At 41.1% G+C, this 26,614-nt stretch overlaps 1 long non-coding RNA gene across 1 annotated transcript in view; it reads left to right on the top strand.

The window, feature by feature from the left end:
* The first annotated feature begins 2,046 nt into the window (after nucleotides 1–2,046).
* The window catches only part of LOC106727159, a 126,878-nt gene continuing 102,310 nt past the window's right edge, over nucleotides 2,047–26,614 (top strand). The window contains exons 1-5 of the long non-coding RNA XR_001363317.1: nucleotides 2,047–2,122; nucleotides 18,056–18,116; nucleotides 18,857–18,978; nucleotides 20,854–20,915; nucleotides 21,768–21,821. This is a non-coding gene — a long non-coding RNA (uncharacterized LOC106727159). The remainder of the gene's footprint in view (nucleotides 2,123–18,055; nucleotides 18,117–18,856; nucleotides 18,979–20,853; nucleotides 20,916–21,767; nucleotides 21,822–26,614) is intronic.

Genomic DNA, 26,614 nt, shown 5'->3' with positions numbered 1-26,614 from the left:
ATATCCAATTTACTTTTCCCAAATATGTAATGATTTTCTCTCCGATTATTTAATGGTTTCTTTACTTCATGTGCTACAATCTTTTGTGGCCATCTGATTACTGGTAGTTCCATTTACCTGTCTATTGATTTTTGCCCAGGTTCTCAATTTGTATTAAATACTAATGTTTTAAACTACATTTTGATGTTTGATGGGGTGAGTGCCCCACTACATTGTCTTTATTTTTCAAAATACCTTTTGTGTTTGTTTGTGTTCTCTGTTCATCCAGAGGGTTTTAAGAATAATTTTTATCATGCTTTCCCCTAAAATATTCCACTGGGAAGAACAGACAAAGCATTTTGTGTCTTCATTTAGTTAGATCTTATTTTACATTTCCTGTGAAGTTCTCTAGTTTTAATCATATAAGTTCCACACATTTTTGTCACATTTATTCATAGGCATTTTATATTCTTGATTGCTACTCTGAATAGGACATGTTTCCTATAATATTTTTCAGCTCAGTATACTGGTGTACATCTTTAAACAGTCTTTTCCTAGTTGTTTTTAGTAGTTCCCACTGCCAGTGTCGGCACCAGAGGGAGCTGTGGTGCAGTGGAAAGGAGCCTCCATAGTGAGAAGACCTGAGTCTGAGACCTGGCTCTGTCCATTATTTCCCAGGTAGCCTTGGCTAAAGCTCCTGTAAAATGGGAGAACTCCTCCTCTCCCTTACATGCTGTTGGGAAAATTCATTCAGAGATGTTAATGTCCATGAACACCTTGCAGATGACCTGGAGGGGTTGAGATTGGGAACCCTTGGGAGGCAAGTAGATGCATTATATAACTTAGCAGCTGATTATTTAACCTAGGTCTGAGGCAGAATTTAGGAAATATAGTTCTATCTGGAGATGCGAGAAAAGAAAAATATTAGCCACATTTCTAGGATTTGATTTTAAAGTCAACATCAGCTTCTGATTTTTATGGGTTATAAATTTCACACGAGTTGAGAGGACAGGTCATGGTGTAGTCGCAGTGGTCGGCAAACTCATTAGTCAACAGAGCCAAATATCAACAGTACAATGGTTGAAATTTCTTTTGAGAGCCAAATTTTTTAAACTTAAACAATATAGGTAGGTACATTGTTATTAACTTAATTAGGGTACTCCTAAGGCTTAGGAAGAGCCACACTCAAGGGGCCAAAGAGCCGCATGTGGCTCGCGAGCTGCAGTTTGCCGACCATGGGTGTAGTGGAACAAATAGCGATCTGGAAGCCAGAGAACGTGGTTCTCGTCTCCACTGTGCCACTTTATCGTGTGATCCTGAGTAGTTCAGTTTTTCTGGACCTCAGTTTGCTACTGTGGAAAACAGAGTTTCAAGTGTGAGTTAAGACAGTACAGATTAAAGATTGTTTCCGCAAAGGGAAATGGGGGGCAAAGTGGAATGCCTGGTTTATTCTGCATGTGCTTGGTGGTTCACAAGGTTGGATTCCATTGGTTTGGTATAGATATACAATTCCCGAACTCTCTAAGGTTCAAAGATCAAAAATCATAGATCTTCTAGTAAAGTGTGCTTTTTTTTAAAATAAGTAAAACTAAAATAAAAATGATAGTTTTTTAAAATTTAAATATATGTATTTTAAATCCTCAAACTATTCCTGTCTTTTAGACTGTTCAAGTGTTGACAGATTCTTAACTAGAGCCTTGGGAGGAGCAACACTGTGATCCAAAGAATAATATCCATGAGTCTAGGATCATGTTGGCTATTATCACTCATTACCATTGTGAGAAAGGGATGATTAAACTAATAGTTACTGGGAGACATTTCTGGTGACAGGAGGCAATGATGAAAATAAACTGACTTCAATATACATTTAGAATCGGGAATAATGGGACATGGCAGGAAGCCAATAAAGGAACATGGCCCTGCGCTCTGATCAATGAATTATGTTCTCCTCTCTCTCCCTCCTCTTGAGAGCAGCACAGGGACCTTAATGAAAAATCAATAGCCCTCTGTAATTCAAAACTGGAATCAGTGGTTTGATGTGACTTTCTTTTTTTTTCCTTCCTCAGAGGAAGGATGTCTCAGCTCAAGACAGAGTTCAGTTGTAAAGAGCAGCTCTTCAAAAAGCCTGCAGAAGGAACCTGAGGTCAGTCCACAAGGATTCATGCCTGCTTCAGGCAGGGCCTTCTCCCTCAGCATCTCAAGGAGTGTGGGGACTTTACGTTTTCTTTCTCCCAAAGTTCTTCCTTCTAATTCCTATCTTACAAATTATATGCAACTATCATTTATTTCATTTTCTAAATGGTTCTCATGGCAGTTATTGCTATCAGGGATGCAGATGTTTTAAAACATAGGGTTTTAGCTTTGGATGTTATCTTTAGACCAGTGGTTCTCAACCTTCCTAACACCGCGACCCTTTAATACAGTTCCTCATGTTGTGGTGACCCCCAACCATAAAATTATTTTCGTTGCTACTTCATCACTGTAATTTTGCTACTGTTATGAATCGTAATGTAAATATCTGATATGCAGGTTGTATTTTCATTGTTACAAATTGAACATAATTAAAGCATAGTGATTAATCACAAAAACAGTATGTAATTATATATGTGTTTTCCGATGGTCTTAGGCGACCCCTGTGAAAGGGTTGTTCGACCCCCAAAGGGGTCGCGACCCACAGGTTGAGAACCGCAGGCTTAGTGAATGGTACAGAGGATGGAGTTCAGTCCCCACTTCACCCTTGACCAAGCATGATATTGAGCTCTGTGGGTTCTTATCGTGGGGTCTATAAACTTTGAAGGGCCCATGGATGGGCTTCAGAGCATCTACAACCTCCTGTACAGTCAGGGCTGTGTGTGTGTGTGTGTGTGTGTGTGTGTGTGTGTGTGTGTGTGGCCTTTATCGGGGGAGAAGAGCTATGGCTTTATCAAATTCTCAGGAGTATCTAATTCAAAGCGTTGCATCCTTGAAAATTCAAATTACATTGGTATGAATCTGGAACTAAAAGTAGATTTTGAAACCAATTTTAAATGTAATTTCAAAGGATATGGAGCCACAAAAATAAAACACTTAAAAATTAGTTTTAGATGTTAGGCACTTCTCCCTTTTCATCTTAAAAAAAAGATATGGAGCCACAAGACCTAGTAAGAGTTCTGACTTTGTAGCTTTCTGGGAAGAAAGCATCATTTTGAAACTGGAGACAAAAGTGGAATTTTAATAGGTTGAAGGCATTTTTGAATACCTCCAAGATATATGCAATATTCACATGCTGTATAGTGACGCAGCCAGAGGCCGGTAGGATTTGGTTTTCCTTCATGCACCACATGCCAATCTCAACAACAGGCATGAAGAAAATAGGGGCATTCCCATCCCTTTCTGCCCTTTGTAAGTGACACAGAGCACTGCTGGAATCACCGATTCCTTTTCTGTCTTTGCCCCGGATCTGGGCTTTCATGCATTCACGGTCATTTTGCTCCGGCTCATCTTGCACAATGTTTAGCATTTAGAGAAGTTTCTATGGCAGCACCTACTGTATGTTGCTGCTGTGTGACGGTAGGGCGCGATAAAGGGAAGACACCGACCTCCATGTCAGTGGCCAACGCTGTGTAAACCAAAGTTACAATGTAAGAGTATCTCATAGAGAGAGGTTTTTAAAAAGTGCATTTCTGGAGTGCTTCATATTTTCATTAGTTATCCAATAGGGGGGCTGATAGGGCAGGGCTCCGAATGACTATTTTGTAGAGATTCAGGAGCTGAGACCAAGAGGGCTTCAAACATGCCCAATGGAACTGAGAAGTAGAAGCAGAGTCAGGCCCCAAACCTAACTCTTCTCAAATTCATCCAATGCTCCTGTACCATTTCTATTGTCACACTGTCCTCTACTCCCGATTGTTCCACGCTGTCCGGTGTGTCAATCTCATCGTGGATGTGCTGAGGGCAGGCCTCAGGACTGCTGGACGAAGTGTACGTATTTAAATATTCCTGATGACACTTCTTAAGGCCACATCTTTTATGAGCATTGGCTTTGGAGCCATACAAACCTGGGGTGGAGTCCTGGCTCTGCCTCTTCCTGGTCTTGCAATCTCTTTAAGTCATTCTGTGAAGTGGGGGCAGCAGCACTTCCCTCAGGATTGTTGTGAAGATTAATGTATATGCACTTAGGTCATGGCTGAAAGCCACATAGTAAACCTTCTCTAAATGCTGACTAGATTAATTATTAGTACTATATTCAACATTTCGACCCACTTATCACAATGAAAAACAACATAACTCTATCTAGAAGTTCAAGGTCATAATTTATTGGGAAGCTTTATTTTACAAGCTTTATTTGAAAACAGATGCACTAAGGTAGGTGTAAAAGGTACCAAATAGGGCCATACAGCTCAATGAGTCTGTTTGTTTTCTTTCCTTTTTTTATCTTAAAAATATATATTTGTATTGATTTCAGAGAAGAAGGAAGAGAGAGAGAGAGAGAGAGAGAGAGAGAGAGAGAGAGAAAGATTGATTTCAGAGAGGAAGGGAGAGGGAGAGCTAGAAACATCAATAATGAGAGAGAATCATTGATCGGCTGCCTCCTGCACGCGCCCCACTGAGGATGGGCTCACAACCCAGGCATGTACCCTTGACTGGAATCGAATCCAGGACCCTTCAGTCCACAGGCTGATGCTCTATCCACTGAGCTAAACCAGCCAGGGCTCTGTTTCTACTCTCAACACACCAGAGGAGTTACCCAAAGGAGCCCAATATAACAAAGAAGAAAAATAAAAGAAAGAAAAGAAAATAGAACAAACCCTCAGCTCCTTTAAACCACAAAACTCTCGGGCATCGATGCTGAGGTTGCTGATGGCCTTCATGTCTAGCTCTGCCTAAGTCCAGAAAATAATGATGCATCTCTGCTTATTTTTGTGGGCTACACCTCTGAGTCTCCACTGAGTTATGTCTCATTACGTGATATTTCTGTTCCCAGATAACATGGTCCACATCACTGCTGAGTTACAACCATCCTGTGCCACCATCAGTGATCGGCTCTTCTCCCTATCTTCTGTATTATTCCCATGGATGTCTGGACGGTTTCTCCTCTGCTGGACAGATCCCTTCTGCTTCTGTGCCCTGCTTCTGCCATGTCGTCTGTTTGCTGAGTGTCTGGGCTGCTGGCAAGAGGCAGGCTCCATTCCTTGGCACAGAGCTGAGCACACTCAGCCTTGCCAAGTGACCATGCATCACTACACCTGTATTTTAGGTTTCGGGTGTCTTATCCCCTGACATCTTCTTAAGTCTAAGCAGGGAGGAGCAGTGTTTGAAAGGTTCGGGATGCTGGGGCAGATGGGTACATCCCTGGAAGGGAGGCCTTGAGAGCTGGCACAGATGGACTGAATCTGCAGTCATGTCTCCTCCACCAAGGTCAGCGTGAAGTTCAGTTGGCATCAAACCCCCTCTCTCCTCCTTCCTTCCAAAAAAAAAGAACAACACAAAAACCTGTTCCTGTTGTCAAAAGGACTTCTATTCCTCAAAAGCATTTCTTTAAATTTTCCCATTGCATTATAAAGGCAAACTTAGCTCCCCCTTTTTTGGGGGGGGGGCTCAGTTTTTTAACTTTCATTCCCTTTCTTCCTCTCTCCTTCCTTCTGCCTCTCTCCCTCTTATCTTTATTGGTAAATTTTAATTTAAGAGCGTGGACTTTGGAGCCAGCCTGGTGTTGAATTCCAGCTCTGACCCTTAAGGGCTGTGTGCTGCAGGGCAGGCCCTTGAACCTCTCTGAGATTCGGATTACTCGTCTCTAAGATTTGGATAATAATGGAACTTAGTTAATTTCTGTGACAGTCTGATGATTAAATGAGCGAATATGTGTGTGGCTGTCACATACTGGGTCCTAAATGTCGGCTATTATTTATTTATTGTTTTATAACCCAGATTTATACCACATTGGCTAGAGACATTTTAAGATGCACTATGATGTGTTTTAAACTTAGAAATGAGAACTATAAATACAGCACATTAAAAAATTTCTGTGTTGCCGAAACCGGTTTGGCTCAGTGGATAGAGCGTCGGCCTGCGGACTGAAAGGTCCCAGGTTCGATTCCGGTCAAGGGCATGTACCTGGGTTGCGGGCACATCCCCGGTGGGGGATGTGCAGGAGGCGGCTGATCGATGTTTCTCTCTCATCGATGTTTCTGACTCTCTATCTCTCTCCCTTCCTCTCTGTAAAAAATCAATAAAATATATTTAAAAAAAAATTTCTGTGAACATTCTCCATATAAAGAAATATATAGGAAAAAATAAAGAAGAAATATTTAAAGAAAAAGCATTTTCCAGAACATACTTTGGTGTTGACATTTTTTAGGAACGAGAAAGCACAATTATCCAACCCTGAATACTGTTGGCTTTGGTTGCAAAACCAAATTAAACTATGTAGGTAACTAAATACAACCGTAGGTTTTCACTGCAATCTGCTGTATGTATCTTTTGGATTTTAGTGTCAGTTGTTTCATGTATATTTAGCTAAATAATGCAGCTCTATAAGAACAAGTGTGATGCCTATTTTTAAAGACACACTGTTTTAAGTGACTACACAAAAAGTGTTTTGTTTTATTCTGGGTAGAATGTACTCAGATTCGAGACCCATTCTGCATGGCTTTCCGAGCATGTGAGTATCTCTGGATGCCAGCCAGAGGACTTTCTCTAGGACAGAGCCTTGGGAAGGAAGACCTTGGCCTAATGCAGTTGTTTCTTTTCTTTTTGTACCATCATGCAGGTCTTCCTGGAGTTATCACTAATACCTTTTTTTTTTTTTACACTCCAGAGAGTGGCTCTCTATGTAGGAGCTTTATAAACATTGTTTGATGATATTTCTCTATCCTTAACCTCATAACTCCTCAGCGTCTGGTCTGTAAAATGGAGATAGTGTGCCTATACTTCCGGCCTCACTGAACTTTCTAAGGCATAACAAACATCTGTCATATGTTTCTTTAAAAAATTAAGGATCGTTTTTATAAAGGATATTTCCAAATGCTGTTTTGACACTATATGTAGATTTCTAGGTAAGGTTGATTTTTGTTGATATGCTGGGAGAAATGCATATTTAGATTCAAAATCAAATTATCAAGTGGAGTATAAACAGAGCCAACATTAAAGTGTATTTTTAAGACTTTGGCATTTTCACATGGGTTTTTGCCAATCAGTTTCCTTTTTATGGCCATAAGCTGATTTTCCTTCCCTGTCAAGAACAAATGCCCTTTATTTTAGTCAGTTTCCACTTGCTGACAGCTTTCTTTTTATATGAATTTCAAGTGCACTGTATTATGCAGAGTTCCTGTTTGCCAAACTGTGCCCACGTAGAATCATATTGGTCCTGTCAACGGACAGACATAACTTACGAAAAGAAACCCTGGTTTGGAAAGCTCGGAAGCTGAAAGTTGGCTATCAATAAGATTTCATTTGCTTCCAAATCTGAATTCTGTTTTTGATGAAAGAATTAAGGATGTGATTTCTGCTAAAAAAAAATTTTTTTTTATGGGTAACGAAACATACCCTGAATGCTTCATTAACATTCTGCTCCAAAGAGTAAAATTCCTGATGCCATTTGGGACCTGGGAATGAAGAAGGGGAGACTTGAAGGCCCTGGACATGGATATCAAGTGGAACAATTAAACCACCTGGAGAACTATAGACATGGAAATGGGACAGGGGGCTTCCATTGCCAGTTTGCTGATTAAAATCTGGGCTGAGTCAGAAGTGATCTCAAGTCATTAGCATCCTACCCTTGGCCAAGGGCCTACTGGGAATAAAATGCGTATGAAATGGGCTTGTTCAGCTCCTCAGGGCCACATCTCATTCCGATAATTTTCAATGCTATCCTCATTAACAATATCTTTGGAAATAGAAACTTAAAGCAAACTGAGTTCTGACCATCCCCTTTAATTCTGAATGGACCAAGTTGGCAGGGTGAGCCTTGTCTCTTGCTTCTATGGACGGTCACATAAATGGAGGGTCCCAAAGTCTAGGCTTGTCAATCTATCACCTCTGGTGAGCACCATAACACAAACAGTGATGTACTAGCAAGGCTGTTGACCTCTGTGAACCAGAATGACAATGTGCTTACAATTGGAGTGTGAGGTCTGGGGAAAAGGAGTAATAAAAGTCTCATTAATATACTAGATTTGGGTAACAATGGCAGTGAGTGTTATGGAGACAAAGAAAAGAGGGCACCAGCCTCTGCTGGAATCTCAGGGGGCTGGAGCTCCCTGTGAAGTGGTTGTAAGAGCAAAGCCCCATTTTGCATGCATGCATGCATTGGGCTACTTGCGTGTGATATCCATGCATACACACGTGTGTACTATATAAAGGAAAATGCTGTCCTTTGTGATATGGATAGCTTCAAAAGTGTGACTATACTGAGGCTAATTCCACAAACTCAGAACAAAGTTCTCACACTTTTGTGACCTTCTATAAGGCTGTGGGAGCTACAATATGAGTTTAAACCACCCCTGTTTGAGTTGAGATTTTGGTATTTGGAGGGCTGGTTGGTAGAATGGAAAGAACTCTGAGTTGGTTAGCAGAGGACTTTTTTTTTTTTTAAGCTGTGTGATAGGAGAAAAATTCTTAACCTCTCTGTGCTTCCTTTGCTATAGACAAATCAGGAGATTAGATGATCTCTGGTCGTCCTTTCTAAAATTCTGTGTTTCCCAAATAATTGTTATGGTGGTGATGATGGTTTTTATTAAATTGCTATAATTTCTGATAGCTTATTTTTGTCTTCCCCCCTCCCAGGAAATACTCTCACTTTTTGTTCCTTTGAGTTTTTCAAGAAAGAAAGTGAAGAAAGAGATTAAAAAAAAAAAAAAGAGGGAGTGAGAACAGAGTACTGAGGTGTCACCCAGGGTCTGAGCTGGCTTCCGCACTCCCAGCCAGTCTCTGCCGTGCCCGCCTGGCAGCCAACAGGAGCACCTCTCACCACAGGTCAGTGCTGAACGTCACAGGGAACAGCCCAGGGTTATAGCTTCACTTTATTTGTTACACAAAAGGAGATAATTAAAGGAGCCATAAAAAATTCCCTCCAGAGCCTGTACTTGATCTGCAGACTGGCTTGGTTTATTCATTGATACAGATTTTTGGTTCACTTCACCCTGTGCCGTTGCTGAACAATGATCTGTGTGGTCAGGGTGTGTAATGCGTGGTCAGGGGCTCAGGGTGGCACACCAGGTGAGATATGGCTCCTCGTCCTGAGAAAGTCAGTCACCACGGCCAGAGACACGACACCAGACGTTCAGGGCAATGCCAGGAAGCCGATGTCCCCGATCCTGGCGAATGTCCCTCTGTTGCCCTCCTCCTCCTCCTTCATGTTCATGTTTTCCTGGTATGTTTTATTCCCCCTTTTTCTTCTCCCCCATTCCCTTAAGTAGAGGTGACACAGATCAATACCTTTGATGGAAAGTAATAATCAGGCCTATTAAGTGACAAAGGTTTACTCTGTAACAGCTGTGCTGGCGGGAGAGGAGAGCTTGTCTGACTAATGAATCATGAAACAATCAGGCAGTAGCCATTTGTGTTTAGATCTGTAAATATGGTGTGGTTCAAGTGCCAGACCATTGCCGGCGCTCCAGCTGGGGGCACAGATGGTCCGCATTCAGAGCAGCACGAGTGTGAAGAAAGAGTTTTTTCCCTTTCTCTGTCCCACACTGCACCTCTCCGAGCCTCCACTCCGCTGTCTGCAGGGGGAACTTCAGAGAAAGAAGCGGCCTCCTTTCTTGGAAGGAAGCACCTCCAAAGTGCATTTCAATGTAGGTTACCAAGTACTTGAGGTTCCTAAGTGCTCCAGCTGGGAGGAAAAGCATGCTAATGGAGAATGCGGCTGTTTGGTATTCCCATCAGAAGATATGTGTGGGATTCTAGATGTCTGTATGATCTAGCATTGCCAAATATATTCCTTTCTACTTTTCTTACCCATCTATACTTAATCTCTCATTTTGTCCTTAGCTATAAACTGAACAAGCTGAGGGAAAATATATATATTCCAAGATGGGCAACTAATATTTATGGACAAGGCTAACACTGTTCTGTATAAAAATCTATATATACTAGAGGCCCGGTGCACGAAATTCATGCATGGTGGGGGGAGGCGGGGTCGGGGTGGTGTCCCTCAGCCCGGCCTGTGCCCTCTCGAAATCCAGGACCCCTCAGGTAGGGTCCCTAGGCCTGGCTGGCGATCTGGGCCTATCGGGGCTTTCCTTCCCCTGGCTGCCGGCAGCTGGCCCCGCCCCCGCCCCGCCCCCACCACTGCCACTGCCACTGCTTACCATCTGTGCGGGGCTGCCCCCCACTCCCCTACCACCGGTCACCTTTCTCTGCAGGCGACAAGTGTGGGGTGCGATTGCTTGGCTAGCCTGGGCCTCCCTCTGTGGGGCAATCGATCGCGGGACCCCCAGATCAATCGCCCTGCAGAGAGAGGTCATGCCTACCTGCTGCAGCACCTCTGGTCAGGTAGCCTGGGCCTCCCTCTTTGAGGTGATCGATCACAGGGCTCCGCAATTGATCACTGTCCACAGGGAGGCCCTGACCATCCAGCCGGGGCTCTGCGATTGATCCCAGTGCAGAGGGAGGCCCTGCCCACTTGGCCGGGGCTCTGCAATTGATTGCTGGGCAGAGGGTGGCCTGGGCCTCCCTCTGTGGGGCGATGGCAGGGTGATGGCGGGTCCCCTGACCCCCAACCAATCGCATCGCACCTGCCTTGGCTGACCTGGCACCAGTGCTTGTCATAGCGTGGTCATCCGGAAGGTCATCCAGAAGGTCATCCAGATGGTCGTTCTGCTATTCAGTCATTTGGTTGATACACATATTATGCTTTTATTATCCTAATATATAAAAACCCTGGGTCCATAATGACCATAATGACCAGAGGCTCGACCAACCGAAATTCAGTCCTGCAGTCAGCGCTGGGTTGCCGTGGTGACCTTCACAGCTGCTGCCACACGCTGTGGTATAAAATACAGTGTGCAAGTGATCAGAAGCACAGGCACCACCTCCATGCCACCCCCCTCTTCCATCAGTCCCATTGGCCCTGAGGCACCCTACCCGAGCTGTTTCCAGCGAAGCCTGAGGGAGGAACCCGCCCTCAGAGCGCCTGGAGCACCCAGAGGTAGTGAGTCCTGGGTCGCCATGGCGACGACTGCCAGCACACCTAATGGCCTGCAGGAGTGTGCAAGTGATCAGAAGCCAGGCACCACCCCCATGCCACCCCCCCACTTCCATCATTCCCACCGGCCCTGAGGCATCCTCCCTGAGCTGTTTCCCACAGGGGTGAGGCCTGAGGGAGGAACCCGCCCTCTGAGCACGGAGGCACTGAGTCCTGGGTCGCCGCAGTGATGGCTGTGAGAGTGCTCCTGATGGCCTGCAGGAGTGTGCCAGTGATCAGAAGTGCAGGCACCACCTCCATGCCACCCCCCAACTTCCAACAGTCCCACCAGCCCTGAGGCGCCCTCCCCGAGCTGTTTCCAGGGAGGGCGAGGCCTGGAGGAGGAACCAGCCCTCGGTGTGCCTGGAGCGCCTAGAGGCAGATTACTAAGAGAAATTATGAATTTGAATGTTGCATTTGGTGGGAAAGTTCTCCGTCTCAGAGGGGATTTTCGACAATGTCTCAGTATTGTGCCACATGCTATGCGATCGGCCATAGGACAAACGAGTTTAAAGTACTGTAGTGTTTGGGGATGTTTCAGAAAGTTGTCTCTTAAAACAAATATAAGATCAGAGGATTCTGCTTATAGTGAATGATTAGTAAAACTTGGAGACGGCAAACTGGATAGCAGTTTTCATTTAGGAATGGATATTATTGAAATCCCCTATGAAATGATTTGTAAGAGATCTATTATTGAAGCTACCTTTGGAAGTACTATATCTAGAGATAATATTAAAAATATATCTAAACTTGTGATTCTTTGTCCAAAACATGAGCATGTTCAAAAATTAAATGAAGAAATTTTGGATATACTCGGTGGAGATTTTCACACGTATTTGAGTGATGATTCCATTGATTCAATGGATGATGCTGAAAAGGAAAATTTTCCCATAGAATTTCTTAATAGCATTACTTCTTTGGGAATGCTGTGTCATAAATTAAAATTGAAAGTGGGTGAAATCATCATTGCTACTGAGAAATCTTAATAGTAAATGGGGTCTTTGTAATGGTACTAGATTTATTATCAAAAGATTGCAACTTAACATTATCGAAGCTGAAGTATTAACAGTATCTGCAGAAGGAGAGGTTGTTCTGATTCCAAGAATTGATTTGTCCCTAACTGACACTGGCCTCCCATTTAAATTAATTTGAAGACAGTTTCCTGTGATGCCAGCATTTGTGATGACTATTAACAAATCACAAGGACAAACTCTAGACAGAGTAGGAATATTCCTACCTGAACCCGTTTTTGCACATGGTCAGTTATATGTTGCTTTCTCTCGAGTTTGAAGAGCTTGTGATGTTAAAGTTGTAAATACTTCATCACAAGGGAAATTAGTCAAGCACTCTGAAAGTGTTTCCACTCTTAATGTGGTATAAAGGGAGATATTAGAATAAGTTTAATCAATTTATCACTCATTATTTGTATCAGTGTTGTTTTTACATCATGTTTTTGTTGTTTTTATATCATATCTTTGTTGTTGTTATATCATGTTGTGATTATTTATTAATAAATGTATATATTATTTTCATACACATTTTACTACTTTTCTTTCATCTCTGACACTTCTATTATAGAGAAAGGGCAAACAGCAATATTAAAATATTTCCTCTAATTAATTCCCTTTTAATGTGCACGAATTTTATGCACCGGGCCACTAGTTATAGATAAAAGCCTACGTGACTGAGCAACCGAACAATTGAATGACCGGTCCACTGGTCACTATAATGCACACTGACGACCAGGGGGCAGATGCTCAATGCAGGAGCTGCCCCCTGGTGGTCAGTGTGCTCCCACAGCGGGAGCACCATTCAGCTGACTGACCCGTGTCCCGGCGGCCCACCAGCTGAGTGGCAGCCACTCACTCCCTCATTAGTCCTGCAGGTCCAATCTCTGGAGAACAGGCCAGGCACCGATGGACCAGCGCTGCTGGCACTATCCTGACAGTGCTGCCAGCCTCCTGGGAGTCGGCCTTGAGCAACATGGCTGCTTCCCCTTCCTAGATGCTCTACAAGGAAGAAACGATGTAAAAGTGGCCATCAGGTGGCTCCCGACAACCAGCGCGAACGTCAGCAGGACGGATCCAGATCCTGGGCTGGCAAGGGCGTCCTACTGCCCACCCGGAAGGTCGATTTCATCCTGTTCTCCCCACACCCCCCTCGGGCAGGCGCCAGACGCAGGGCTCATGACTGGTGAGCGCCACTGTGGCAGCACGAACCTCTCTTGATCGGGACTGACTGGGGGCTAGCTTGTGGCAGGTGTAGCGGGGCCGAGATGAGCAGGAGCGGCAGGCAGGAGCAGCAGGCGGCATTGGACTGCAGGTTTTGGCCCGATCCCCACAGGCCACCCCGAAGGACCCCACCCATACACGAATTTATGCACGGGGCCTCTAGTATGTTAATAATGTCTGTTTGTATTCTTTTTCTCTTAGTTCCTGAAGCTCTTCATGCTCAAGAGATAAGAACATGAAGAGCTACTCATCCTGACCTTAATCAAATATGGTTTTGTAGTTTATTTTGTTGCTGTTGTTCACCTTAGCTTTATTTTTTTTAAATTAGAAGTGGATACTGAGCCTCCATTTTAAAAGAATCAACATTTAAAGTCGTTGTTTGAATTATGTATCTATTAATTTGTTTAATCAATCCCTTTTTAATTATTTTGTTCTGTAATTTCTTTTGGTGCATGTGTCCATCATTTCACTTTTTATATAATCCCAGATCCCCCGTTTTGCTTTCTCCCACGTCCCTAATCTATCACCAATGGATTTCATGTAACACACGTCTCCTCTGATTGCAATGTATAAAACAAGGTAAAACACCACCATTCTGCAGAGCATTACCCCAATACGTTGAGATTTTGCTTCCCAGCAACTGTCAACAGTTTGGCTCAAATAAACTCACAAAACTTCTTTACAGGTTTGAATGTTTATATGTTAACACCTATTATATGTCCAACTCAACACTTGCTCTCTCTGCCCTATACACCTTAAATACAAGACCATTTCAATACTTGGCAAACTTGGGATAGTGCCTGTATAGACATACAGCTGTCAGATGTTTTCTGTTGACTAATTGATCTGGCTTAGTCAGCAAACACTTAAAAATTTGAGGTCATAAATCTCTGAAAGTATGATAAGATGCATGGACCCTCTTCTCAGAAAAATACTTGCTCTGATATTTGCATACATAACATTCTACCACACAGTTTTAGAGGTTTCCAGGATCTCTCAGAGCCTGCCTGTCATCCCCAGGTCAAGAGCCTGTGCTTTTCTTCTATGCTTAGCAATCTGATTTGGGAACAGATCCCTCAGGTCCATCTCAGAACCATCTTGTTTTCTATGGTACCTGACTCCCAATTTTATTTCAACCCTCTAATTTCTTCTCATCAACTCTATTTTCTAATTCCAGTTTTTGCTCTAATCTGTTGTCTTTAATGACCATCCCATTCCTTTTTTTTCCTGCGAATCTTGTAATATAATTATTTTTCGAGATTTGTTTTGCCTTTTCTTTACATTTCGATTGATTTTCTATGTTTCCATTAATAAAATAACTTTTGTTACACTTGTAACATGCTAGGTACTTAAAAATATCAATAGTAATATTAGCTAATTATTATTGAGAGCCTCCTGGGCATTGTACTAAATGCTTGTTGAACCTTGTTATTAGTCATCACACAACCCTAAAAGGCATGTTATATCCTGTTGTATTGATAAGGACCCCAAGGATTCTTGAGATTAGGAAATTGATATATGCATATTTTTTCCATTAAACTGATTTCTATTTTTTTTCTGAAATAACTGTGTGTTGTTTTTATCTCATTCCTGGAAATGCAAAACAAAAACAATCAATGTAATTGCCAAAAGATAACTGTAGAATAAATGCATAATCCATAACTATTTTTAAGAATCTATATACCACCCCAAATTACCTACTGTACATCCTGTGATATAACATTGCCCTTATGCTATACTCATTTCTTAAGTTATTGCTGATTTTCTTTTCCGTCACTCCCTTCTCCTCCCTCCTCTTGCCTCTTTTCTTCCATTCTTAATTATCCCTCCTTCTATTCCGACCTTCTATCATCTTGTCTCTCTGAGGTATTTGAGTTCATCTTCCTCAAATGAAGATCTGATCTAGCCTTTCACCCTCAATCACCAGACTCCCTTAGGTCAAGAAACCCAACATGTGTTTCCTGTCCATGTGTCTCCTCAGTGCAAATATTAGCATTGGAAAAGCATTGCTCACACTGCTCCAGCTCCAGGCAGATTGGGGAGTGTGGTTCTGCTCACTTCACAGGCAATCTGTAGGTATAGAGCTTCATACTACCTGAGCTATTGGGTTCATTGGCTTGAGAACCAGGGTGTCAGACAAATCCCAACTACCTCCTCTCTCAGACCTCCAAACATTTGTAGGTCTGTACTCAGCCTTTCTACTCAGTGGACCCTTTCTCTTGAGTTGGTCTCAGGCAGTCCCATGACTCCAAATAAAATTTAAAATATGCTGTCTCTTAAACTTATATTTTTGGACCGGACCTCTCCCATTCTCTACTCTTGCATAATTTCTCTCATGCTGCAGTGATTTTTCTAAAATGGAAATAAGATCACATCACTTGCTGCTTAAAGAGTTCTGTTGTTACTAAGAAAGAAATTCAAGCTTATTAACACACTAGAGCACGGGTGGGCAAACCTTTTGACTTGAGGGCCACAATGGATTCTTAAACTGGACCGGAGGGCCGGAACAAAAGCATGGATGGAGTGTTTGTGTGAACTAATATTAATTCAAAGTAAACATCATTACATAAAAGGGTATGATCTTTTTTTTTTTTAGTTTTATTCATTTCAAACGGGCCGGATCCGTAGTTTGCCCACGGCTGCACTAGAGGCTCGGTGCATAAAATTCATGCATGGGTAGGGTCCCTAGACCTGGCCGGTGATCAGGGCCAATCAGGGCCTTCAGGCTGCCAGCGGGGGCCTTCCTTTGTTCTGCGCCGCCCTCTGGTGGTCAGTGCATGTCATAGCGAGCGATTGAATTCCCCGTCTCCAGGTCAAACTCCTGAGGGGACACTTTGCATATTGGCCTTTTTTTATATATAGATAGGGCACACTGGGCCCTGTTGATTCTGGTCCTGCCTACCTTCTTGATGTCACCTTCCTCTATATCTGCCTTGTCCATGAAGCTGTAGCTACCTTGACCTTTTTTTGTGCTCAAGACATGCTCAGTTCATTTCCATCTCAGGGACTCTGTACTTCCTGTAATTTTTCCTTGGGAAGTTTTTTCCAAATCTCTCCATGGCTGCTTTCTTTTTAGCATTCAGATCTCAATTCTATGCCACTTCTTCTGCCCTACAGCCGTCTACTCATCCTTAGTCACTAATGTTCTGTCTTCATTATGATACTTATCAATACTCAAAATTCTTTATTTATTAAAGTAAATATTTATTGCTGTTTCTTCTTTAGATTGTGAACTTCTTGAGGGCAGAGTCTGCTTGTCTTGCTTCCTGCAGAAGTCCTGCAGCCTAGAACAGCACCTAGCAGTAAGAGGCCCACAATAAATATTATTTGACAGGCCAAGTCTTCCAAAAAATGCTTTAGTTTCTTTGTTATAGAGCTTACTATGAGGTGTTTAATAAAATACCACTTTTCAGGAATATAGCAATGGCGTTAGAATCCTAAGATGCTCTTAGGGGACACTTGGTAGAAAGCCACGGTGTGGAACAGCCTGACATGGGCCTGTAAAACCTGGATCTATTCCTACTTGATGATAAGCATGTTTCAAACTGTCAAAAGCTGCTCAAGGAGTTAAAGAATTAAAGTGTGGGAGATAGCTTGGGGTTGGGAGCTGGTGGTAGAGAAAGGTGTTAGGTGAGTTGAATTCTCTTTTTGCCCTTTCAATTTTGGGATACACAGTGGAATTTTCTAAGAATTATCATGGGGGTTGGACTCTATTCAGCTCAATTCCATAATTTAAATTTTACTTTGTTTATAAATTAATCTGACTACCTAGTTCTAGTTTTTAGCTTGTATTTAGTAAAATCCTTCAATTAATGATAATCTTCTCTTTTATTTTTGTCTCTTATATGTTTATTTTCTAATTATTTGCAGTTTTCATTAAGAGAACATCATTTAGGCCCTAGCTGGTTTGGCTCAGTGGGTAGAGCGTCTGCCTGTGGACTGACTGGTCCAAGGTTCAATTCCGGTTAAGGGCACATGCCTGGGTTGCAGGCTCAAAACCCAGTAGGGGGCGTGCAGGAGGCAGCCAATCAATGATTCTCTCTCATCATTGATGTTTCTATCTCTCTCTCCCTCTTCCTTCCTCTCTGAAATATACATATATTATATTTAAAAAAAAGAAAACATCACTTAGCATAATAAAAAGAACCAGCCTTAGTTCCAGACTTAAGGTTTTCTATTCTTTTGCCTCAGGTCAAACTGAGTTTCAGCTTCTCATCTGGGAGATTTTATTTCCTCTCCAATTGAGTGGTATCTGAATGACTGTGGATATTTGGAAGATGGCGAAGGGAAGCTAAATAGGAGGTACATTTTATTTGGGTTTAAGGGGGATATAGGTTTGTGGTTTGCAGTCACTTCTGAGGGTAGTTAAATTATTGCTCGATGGTCTTGGTGTAGAAACTTCTTCCAGTGCTGAATTGGTTTAACCCTCATTATGACACAAAGAAACAGGGCCAGAGGCTGTATTCTCTTGTGCTTATCACTGGCGTATTTGGGTAGTTGGGGAGAAACAGACTTGAAATGAACAGAGCCAGAAGATAGTCTGGATTATTCGTCTGGATTCTGTGCTGTTTGTGAGCTTTGTGAATTATAGAATTTGTCTTGATTTCTTTTCAAATTTAAATAAATATTCACGTTAATGCCTAATTTTTATTTATAATTTGGTATTTCTTTTCTTAACAAGGGCCTTCTCAAATTGTATAAGCTTCAAGCTCTATAAAACCTGGATCTACTCCTATTTGATGGTAAGAATATTTAAGGCACTCTGATCTTTGTTGGGTTCAAACTTGTTTCACTAAAACCAATCTTAGTTATGGAGGAAATAGAAGCATATGGATCCCCCAATGCACTATAATTCCATGAATATTGTGCTCTTGGTAGAAGAGGTTCTACATTTTTCTAAAAGTGCTATTATTTTGTAATTTAAAAACACACACAACAACGTTTGGCAGAGCAGGTTCTCTCTGTGTGGCTTCAGTGCAAAAGCAAGAAGATATAGGGGTTCCTGCCATTGGAATCAGTTGGCAATCTTGTATATATATTTGGCAGCTGTATAACTAGTCTGTAAACTCACCACCTCCAACTCCTACTGAGACTGAAATCGGACTTAAAGGCAGCCCTATTTCAAGATTAGACAAGACCTGGAAGTCACAGAGCTGATCATTGCAACCATCCTTATTGCCCATGGCAGTCCCAATTTCTCTTCTCTATTTTTTCCCCAAAGTACTTATCACCATATGACCTATTAAATATGCTGTTGTTTGGTGTCTATTTACCCCAACTGGAATGTAATTTAGTGGTGATAGTAATATTTTACCTGTTTTATTCACTGCTGTATCCTCAATGCCTAGAAAAATGTCTGGCATATAGTAGATGTTAAAAAAATTTGTTGGGAGAATGAATGCTAGTATTAGTAGATGGAGTATGGCAAGATGACATTCCATTTCATTCTAAAAAATGCCATTTCTTTTCTCCATTTGCACAGGTTAAGTCAAAGTTCAGATTAAAAGATGTATACTCCACATTTCTCACATTGAAGCAAGATCTATAACTCATTTGTGCTGCTGATTAATAAATTGATGGTATAGTTGAATTGGATCATTCAAGGTGAGTGCAGATTAGTGTGTCTCTTCAGATCTTTCCTTTTTCTCTAAAATTATTTGAATTTATTATAAAAATATATATACTGATTATTAAAAAACACTTCAGAATTATATAACATATCTCCCTTCCTCTGACTACATTTCTGCAAAAATGACCACTGTTAAGACGTTGTTCTATAGCTTTCTTGGATCTCTTTCTTCTTTATAACTGTCAACTATTTTACTAAATATTCATATTGAACAGAGAGAGGCTTGCTTTGGGGAAATGCAGAAAATGAAAACATAATTCTTGATTTTGGGAAATCTATAATTTAAATATGGAGATAGAGCCAATATGTGAAAGAGACAATACTTCTGAAGACATATACAAGCAATTACTAATTAATTCTATGAAGATGAGAAACATAAGTGCTAGCAGACACAGAGTAATAGTGCCAACGTGGCCCAATGTGGCAGGGAAAATCAAGGAAGAGTACTGGTGGTACCATATGATGGCAAAGTGGTAATAAACAATGATCTTTCCTTAGTGTTTTTCTTCCCAAACAGTTATAAAAAGTATACTTAAAGGATAGTCTTCTCATATATGTAATTGAAAAAATAGGTGACTCCTTCTTAAAGAAATGGCCACCACTGCGTTAAGCTGTAAAGTCCCAGAAATAACTATGTGTGTCTGTGACACGATAAATACACTGATATGAGTCTGTGGGTAAAAGGTGAATAAAATTCTGTCCATTCCATGTAATCAGGAAAGGAAAAAGAGATCCTTTTGGGTGGCAAGGGTAAGGAATGACTTGCATGTAGATTATAATTTAAAGTTGACTTTTGAATTTGTCGAGCCTTTTGACCTGTATTCAGAATACTTGGCGAGGGCTTATGCCAGCAAGTTACAATCCTGTCTTTATCAGCAGCCACCTGCAGGGCTTTCGTCTCCAGCTGCTGCTTTTTTTCAAGCCATTGAAATTTTGTATTGAAAATGGCTGTAGACCAAATTGCGTTGACTAAGAAAAGAATGCAAAAGGGTAGCATTTCCCTAAAACCATTATTTGATTGGGACAAAGAGCAAGGTTTCCTGAATTGACCTTAAGTACAGATATTGAACTTGTTAACAATTACTAGTGTTCTTCCAAAAAAAACCCACATTACACCCCACCTCACTGGGTCCATTGAGGGGAGTGTTGTATAAAATGAAAGGGAATAAAGGAGCCCAAACTGCTTCTTCTCACAAGGTGCCATCAATAATGCCCACATGGGCGACCGTTCCCTGATTTAAGACCTTGTCTCCTTCATGCATCCACTGGAAATCCTTTGGATGGGCGAACACCCCTCCCCCCACCAACAGAATGTTAGATTCAGAAAGCTTCGGCCCATCCTGCTGCCCTGTCCTTATCCAGCCAATTTCCTTGGGCTCTTTCTTGTGCAGCATTTACTATTATCTTGATCATTTGTAGTGTTGAATTACTGATGAATATTTGTACTCCTAAACTTAGACCTGTGCATGTGTCAATACATGTAATACACATATGCACATAATAGGAGCTTTGTTCTAATTTTTAAATAGAAAAACATTTTCTTCTCGAAAGCCTCTGAGGAAAAGTAATCGGGAGAACACGGCAGGCTTTGGAAAATTGAGTTTCTGCTGAAAGTTTCCTGCTATCATCTTAGCAATCTTATTCTTATCAAAGCATTTGGATATTAGGTATGACAAAGCTCACTCACGGCAGGGAAGAGAGGAGCTAGGCCATACGTGGGAGGGGCCACCAACCACTGTGCCCCCTGTTGCAGCCATAATAATTTAATATTCTCATACTGGGAGGCTCCATTTTGCTTGGCTTGTATTGAGCTACTTGATGTGTTTGTTTCTCTTTGGCCAAACCATCAGGGTCTTCCCAGGAACAGCCTGTAAGACTTCAAATAAAGGATCATGCTGACACTGGCCTAAGGGTAGGATTTTTGTTTTTCCTGGAAGTCAGTAATTTAACTGTTACACTGAGGGAGGCTTCTGGGTTTGGAACAGAATTTATTTCAAGGTTGTATTGAACTTGTTAGTAGATCAATAGTTTTTCTTCTTATTGATTACTTGTCTCTTCACAAAAAATAGAGATTAAACGATAGAGACTAGGTACATTGGAGTTGTGACATGCTGATACCCCATTCTATTTGCTTTGTATTTGTGGCTGGATGCTTTATTTTTTCTTTTGCAGTGGATTTAACTCTTTTACCTAAATTTCTGGTTGCTATCAGGTAGGATTTGAAGCTGTCATGTTAAAAATGCTAAATAGAAGAGACAGATTATTCTTTCATGTAATTTCTACTCTTGTATTTTCCCTGGTATCAATGCCAAGATAGCCTCCCTGAAGTCTGTAGGGCATTGTCATTTGAAATAGATTCACAAGCCCAGCTATTTTAGCATCGTACAGTACAGAATGTACTATAAGGAGGATTTGTCTTAATCTGTAACCTATGAAACATTTTGTTATATTTTTATATCATAACATTTTTACTGTAAAAACATTTGGAGGATAGTTATTACAATGAGCTCCAGGGTTTTTCTGAGAAAGAAAAAGAAAAAAATTAATACACATTCTTTGTAAAACTGATTTAGACTGGGAAGTGGGGACTTATCCAAGGTTATGAATATAACAGAATGTATTGTTAAACTAGGATGACCTGACCACCATGTGGTTTTTTATTATCATGGGTTGTCTCCAAAACATACTTTTAAAAAGAACAAGAAATATTAGTAGAGCTGATAAGCATTTAGTCTTTTGTTTTTGTTCATTTCACTCCTAACAGTGGGAAGCTCTCACAGAAAATGCCTGGCTTAAAGTACCGCGGCTCCATGGGACAGTGAATATTTCAGTTGCTTCTTTTGTTCAACTGCTGATTTTATTTTAGGAATTTGAAGGCTTTACCTGTCAATAAAGGGATGGTTTTCTTTTGACCACAAGTCAGATCAGAGTTTAAGCAACGTGAGCTCATTAGGAAATACCAGGTTGTGGTTTGAAATGCCCCTCCGAGATTTCTGTGACCACAGTGGTCTTGTCTCTTGTTTTGGAGTCCAGTGACCTCAGGCATGAGGTCAGAGGGCATGGTGGGATTCTGAGCACTTCCATTGTTTGCATTTGTACTCAGATGGTGAATGAGTTATCAATACCAACCTTCATCTTCAAGTTGGGGTGATAGAGCATTTGAATAGAATTATTATTAGTATACATATGCTTAGTCCCCATGGACAAAGGCTGTTTAGGCAATGGCTCCTAACCATTAATATGACCATTATCATGATAACGAAGAAAGTAGTTTGGATTAAGGCACAGACCATCAAGGTTAACACCCTACTCTTTCTTTGAATGTATATATGTGTGTGTGTGTATACAATGCTGGAGAGGCAAACAATAGCATGAGGTGAGCATGAGGGAACTTCTCCCTCAATAAGAACCGTAAATGCTGAGATGAACATGGGTCTAGATGTGTGCATCTCTTTATAAACACCCACTGGTATCTAGTGATCGATTTTAAGAAAGAGATGTGAAATAGACACATAGACTATTCCGTGTGACATTTGCATTGTTAAATTTAAAAGGGACAATGTTCCGAACTTGGGTCTAAAGAAGGTAAGAGAGAAGAAAAAACAAAAACAAAACAAAAACAACAAAAAGCATATGCAGAGAGACATTACAAATTGCATTAACTCAGGCTCAAGATAACTTCAAAGTTCTATTGGAGAATTTTATTGGGAAAAGTTTAAGGTAAAATCTCCACCGGTTACACATGCTAACTCCGTGGTGGTAAGCATAGTAAAATTGTCACCTAATGACGGGTGCGACTATGTACAGCGGGGCCACTGGTTCCTCCTGAGGAGGAGCTCACGTTTTTCTTTTTAAAGTCTCGCTTGGCAAGCATCATCTAGCTTTACAGGCTCACTTGGCACAGACATTACAGCTAAAGGAGGCAGAGCGGCATGGACTTGGCGCTGATGGCTCTGGACCCCGTCCCAGCTCCTCCAGTTCGCAGTTGCATGGCCAAGAGCAAGTTATACCTCCCTGTGCCTCAGTTTCCTTATTTGTAAAATAAAGTTGTTATGAAGATTAAGTAAGTTTATATATGTATAGAATGTTTTAGCTCTGTGTGCCTCATTTCCTGTGTTAGAGATAGTAATCGTACTCCTCCCAGATAGTTATTGTTAGGGTTTAATGAATTAATATTGTATATTGAAGTGCTTAGAAAAGTGCCCTGGCACTGTGTAAATTTTAGCAATGTTTATTCTCCTACAGAATAAAGATCAGATTTTCCGAACTCCAATTCAGTTCTGTTAGAAAACACGCACAGCTAACTTCATGAGGAAGGTTGCTTCACTTGCAGTTCTTTAAGAAACAAAACAAAAAAACCTACTAGTTAGAAATTCTGGCCCATGGTCACACTGGTAGTTAACGGTTTTGTAATTCGTTGTTGGAAGCCACATCAGGGTAGGAGAAATTAATTCCCATGAAAACAACAATGGCTCTCTTTGGGGACCTACTCCTAACTTATTTTATCTCATTTTTTTTATTCAGAATGAAATATTTGGGTTCCAGAAAATCCATACTTTTAAAATGTCAGCACTCTCCCTTTACCTCCAATAAATTGCCTTCCTGAGAAAACTTTGTCCACTTTGAGAAGTGACTGGCATTGTTTCCCTGTTAAATTCTGAGTCCATACTGGTGCAGCTGGTGACAAGCAGTGAGCTGAAGATCACTGCAGTTGTTAGTGTTGGTTTTGGCATAGAAATGCCCAATTTGAAATCTTCAGACTTTGGGCCTTATAAATAACTTTTCATTATATTCATGCACCCATTCATTCAAAAACAATATTAGGATGCCTATGCTCTTGCACTGGGTTAGGTGTTGGGTACCTTAAAAAGAACATGTGTGTGTATTTTTTTAACTAGTCTACATGACCCTGTCTCAGTGTTTCCCATACTGTGGGTTGTGACATATTAATAGGTTGGAATAAAGATATAATGGATTGTGATTATAATAAAAAAAAATGAACTGAAATGAATTGAAAATGTCAGAGTGCCCTGCACATACTATTGTTTCCTGAAAGTTTTTAATATCTCTATTTCAGTATCTATCTCCGAGACACATGCACTTGTCACTATGTAAAATGTATTATTTTATATCACTATCCAGAAGCTTGAAAAGCCATGCAGTCAGTACTAATCTGCACCTCTCTGCACAGCATCCACCTTCCCTGCCTTCTCTCTTGCTCGCTCTGCTCCATACTATCCCCTTTGTTTTCCCTTTAGCTTCCCAACCACACTCCTCTCTCAGGACATTTGCATCTGTGATCAGCTCTGCTTCAAAAGCAATCTCTTAGATATATTCCTTTTTGATTCTGCTCAGATTTCACCTTCTCAGAGAGTCCTTGTCCTGACCACTCTCTAAAATAGCTCACCGTCCCCCATCCCCTCACCTCACATTCCTCTCTGCCTTGTTCAGCCTTATTTCTAGAGACTAGAGCTTAAATAGTCTCTGACATGTCATTGTCATCTGACATGATTTGTTGTTATTCTGTTTTCATCTGCTTTTTGTCTTTCTCCCGCCATCAGAATGATCACACCTTGAGTTCAGGTCTTGGTTCTGTTCACCACGGTACCACCGGGACCTAGAACAGTGCCTGGCATGTAGTAAATGCTTAAAAAAAATGTTGAATAACTAAAAGAACGAACAGACAGTCAATGAAATTAAAATGTCACATTGATTCCTACTGTATTGCTTGTAAATGATGTTGGAAGGATGACTGATTTAGATTCCTTACGCAGTCCTCAAAGATTTGGACTTGCCCCAGTTTTCCGTTTCATCAGTTGTCTTTTCCTTCCCTTTCTTGTCCCAGACCCATGTCACAATTGCTGTGCTCTGACAACTTGGAGATCCCAGAGGTCTATGAATACACAAAATTGTGATATACCTCTGAGCCTTTGCTTATGCTAGTCCCTCTGCCTGGAATGCCCTTCCCCCCAGTCTTGCTTCTTCTCTTCACCTGGATAACTGTGCTGGCCCTTCAAGATCCCATTTGGACCTCATCTTTTCTTAGAAGTCCTCCATGACCTCCCTGGCTGCGGAAGCTGCTTCCTCTCTGTGCTTTAACATCACTCTGTGGATTTTAAATACCTATTTGTGTGATTTCTTGCTTAGCAGCTGCTTGAGAACAAAAATAAGTCATTTATAATTTTATGTTCCCTAGACATCCCATTGTGCCTGGCATGTAATAGGAACTCAATAAATGTTTGTTTAGCTGAACGAAAACATGTTTGAAATTTCAGACAATTTATTTATTCATTTACCTGAACTGTATTTCTTTGAAATTGACAACTGACCTTTGACAAGTTATGTAAGTTCTTTAATCCATTATGTTTTTATGGTTATTTTATTGTTTTTCATTGATCAGAAGCAAACATTTCTTTAAAATTGCCTTGAGCGAGAGGAGAGGTTAAGTGGCCTGGATGAAGGAAAGATGGCAAGGCAGCGATGCAAAGGCACCCTCCGTCATGTTTTCTGGTGCACATCTCAGTTGTCTGTGGATGTTCTGTCAGTGGGTGGGTTCTTCTTGCTTTTGTTTTTCTCTGCATTTGTCTATTTCCTGAGAACTGGTCCTGGAGATGAGAAAGGGCTTTGAGTAAAATGTGAAGTTATCTTTTTAAATTCTGAGAACACACTGGTAAAAGATTCAGCCCAAGTGAAGATTTGGGATTATGTGTGGTTTTCATTTATATTTGATGCTTTGGATCCTTTTACTGTGGATAATTGAGAGTTGACTGAACATGTCAACTACCCAACTAAATATAACCCTCCAAGGAAAATTTATTCTTTGCACTCCTTTGCCTTTTTATTGTGATGAAAAAAGAGGAAAAAAAACCCAGAGACTCAACGGGCTGTAACTTTAATAGGTCATTCCAGCCAGTGCTTACCTTCACAAAATTCTGATAATGCAGCGAAGACAATACAGTGATCAAAAGCAGTGATGAGATTTTTTAGCAGCATTAACCGTCATGACCTAGCAAAATGAAGGAAAATGGTTTAACAGAACTGTCAGCTTCAATATAGCTAATAAAGGCATGGATAAATGTTTATTACATACCGGAGACAGATCATTTCTGTACAGAAATTGAGGATGACCTTTACTGATAACGCTTATCTGCCTGATATCCTGAGAGAGAGGGAGAGGGAGAGGGGAGAGAAGCATATTTGCTGATATTTATGAAAAGAGAAATTATCATGTGCAAATAAAACATTTTAGCAATGATTATCTCAGGTTGCCCTCTCGCCCTCACTTCCACCCTCACAGACATACTTCATGGAGGTAATACATAGATTCCCCTCTCGGGATCCAGTTGTGCCTGAGAGTGGAGTTGGTAAATTCAAGGGAAATTCTTCCTAAACTCACTGTGTCTTAAAAAGCAAAGAATAAGAGCACATAGATAAGAATACCTACAGAGATAATGTTCACTCTTAATTTCTTCCCAGATATTACGAAGATATCGCAGTTGTATGACATCTTTTTAATGAAATGGTCTCAATTGTAACTAGGAGTTTTAGAAAAATTAGTAATAACAAATCCATGTTCATTCTTCCATGGTAAGTTAATTAGCTGATATCCAT

Source organism: Myotis brandtii, unplaced genomic scaffold, assembly GCF_000412655.1.
Source record: "Myotis brandtii unplaced genomic scaffold, ASM41265v1 scaffold111, whole genome shotgun sequence".
Taxonomy (NCBI): Eukaryota; Metazoa; Chordata; class Mammalia; order Chiroptera; family Vespertilionidae; genus Myotis; species Myotis brandtii.
The sequence above is the reverse complement of the archived record's forward strand: the minus strand, read 5'-3'. Positions and strand labels throughout refer to the sequence as shown.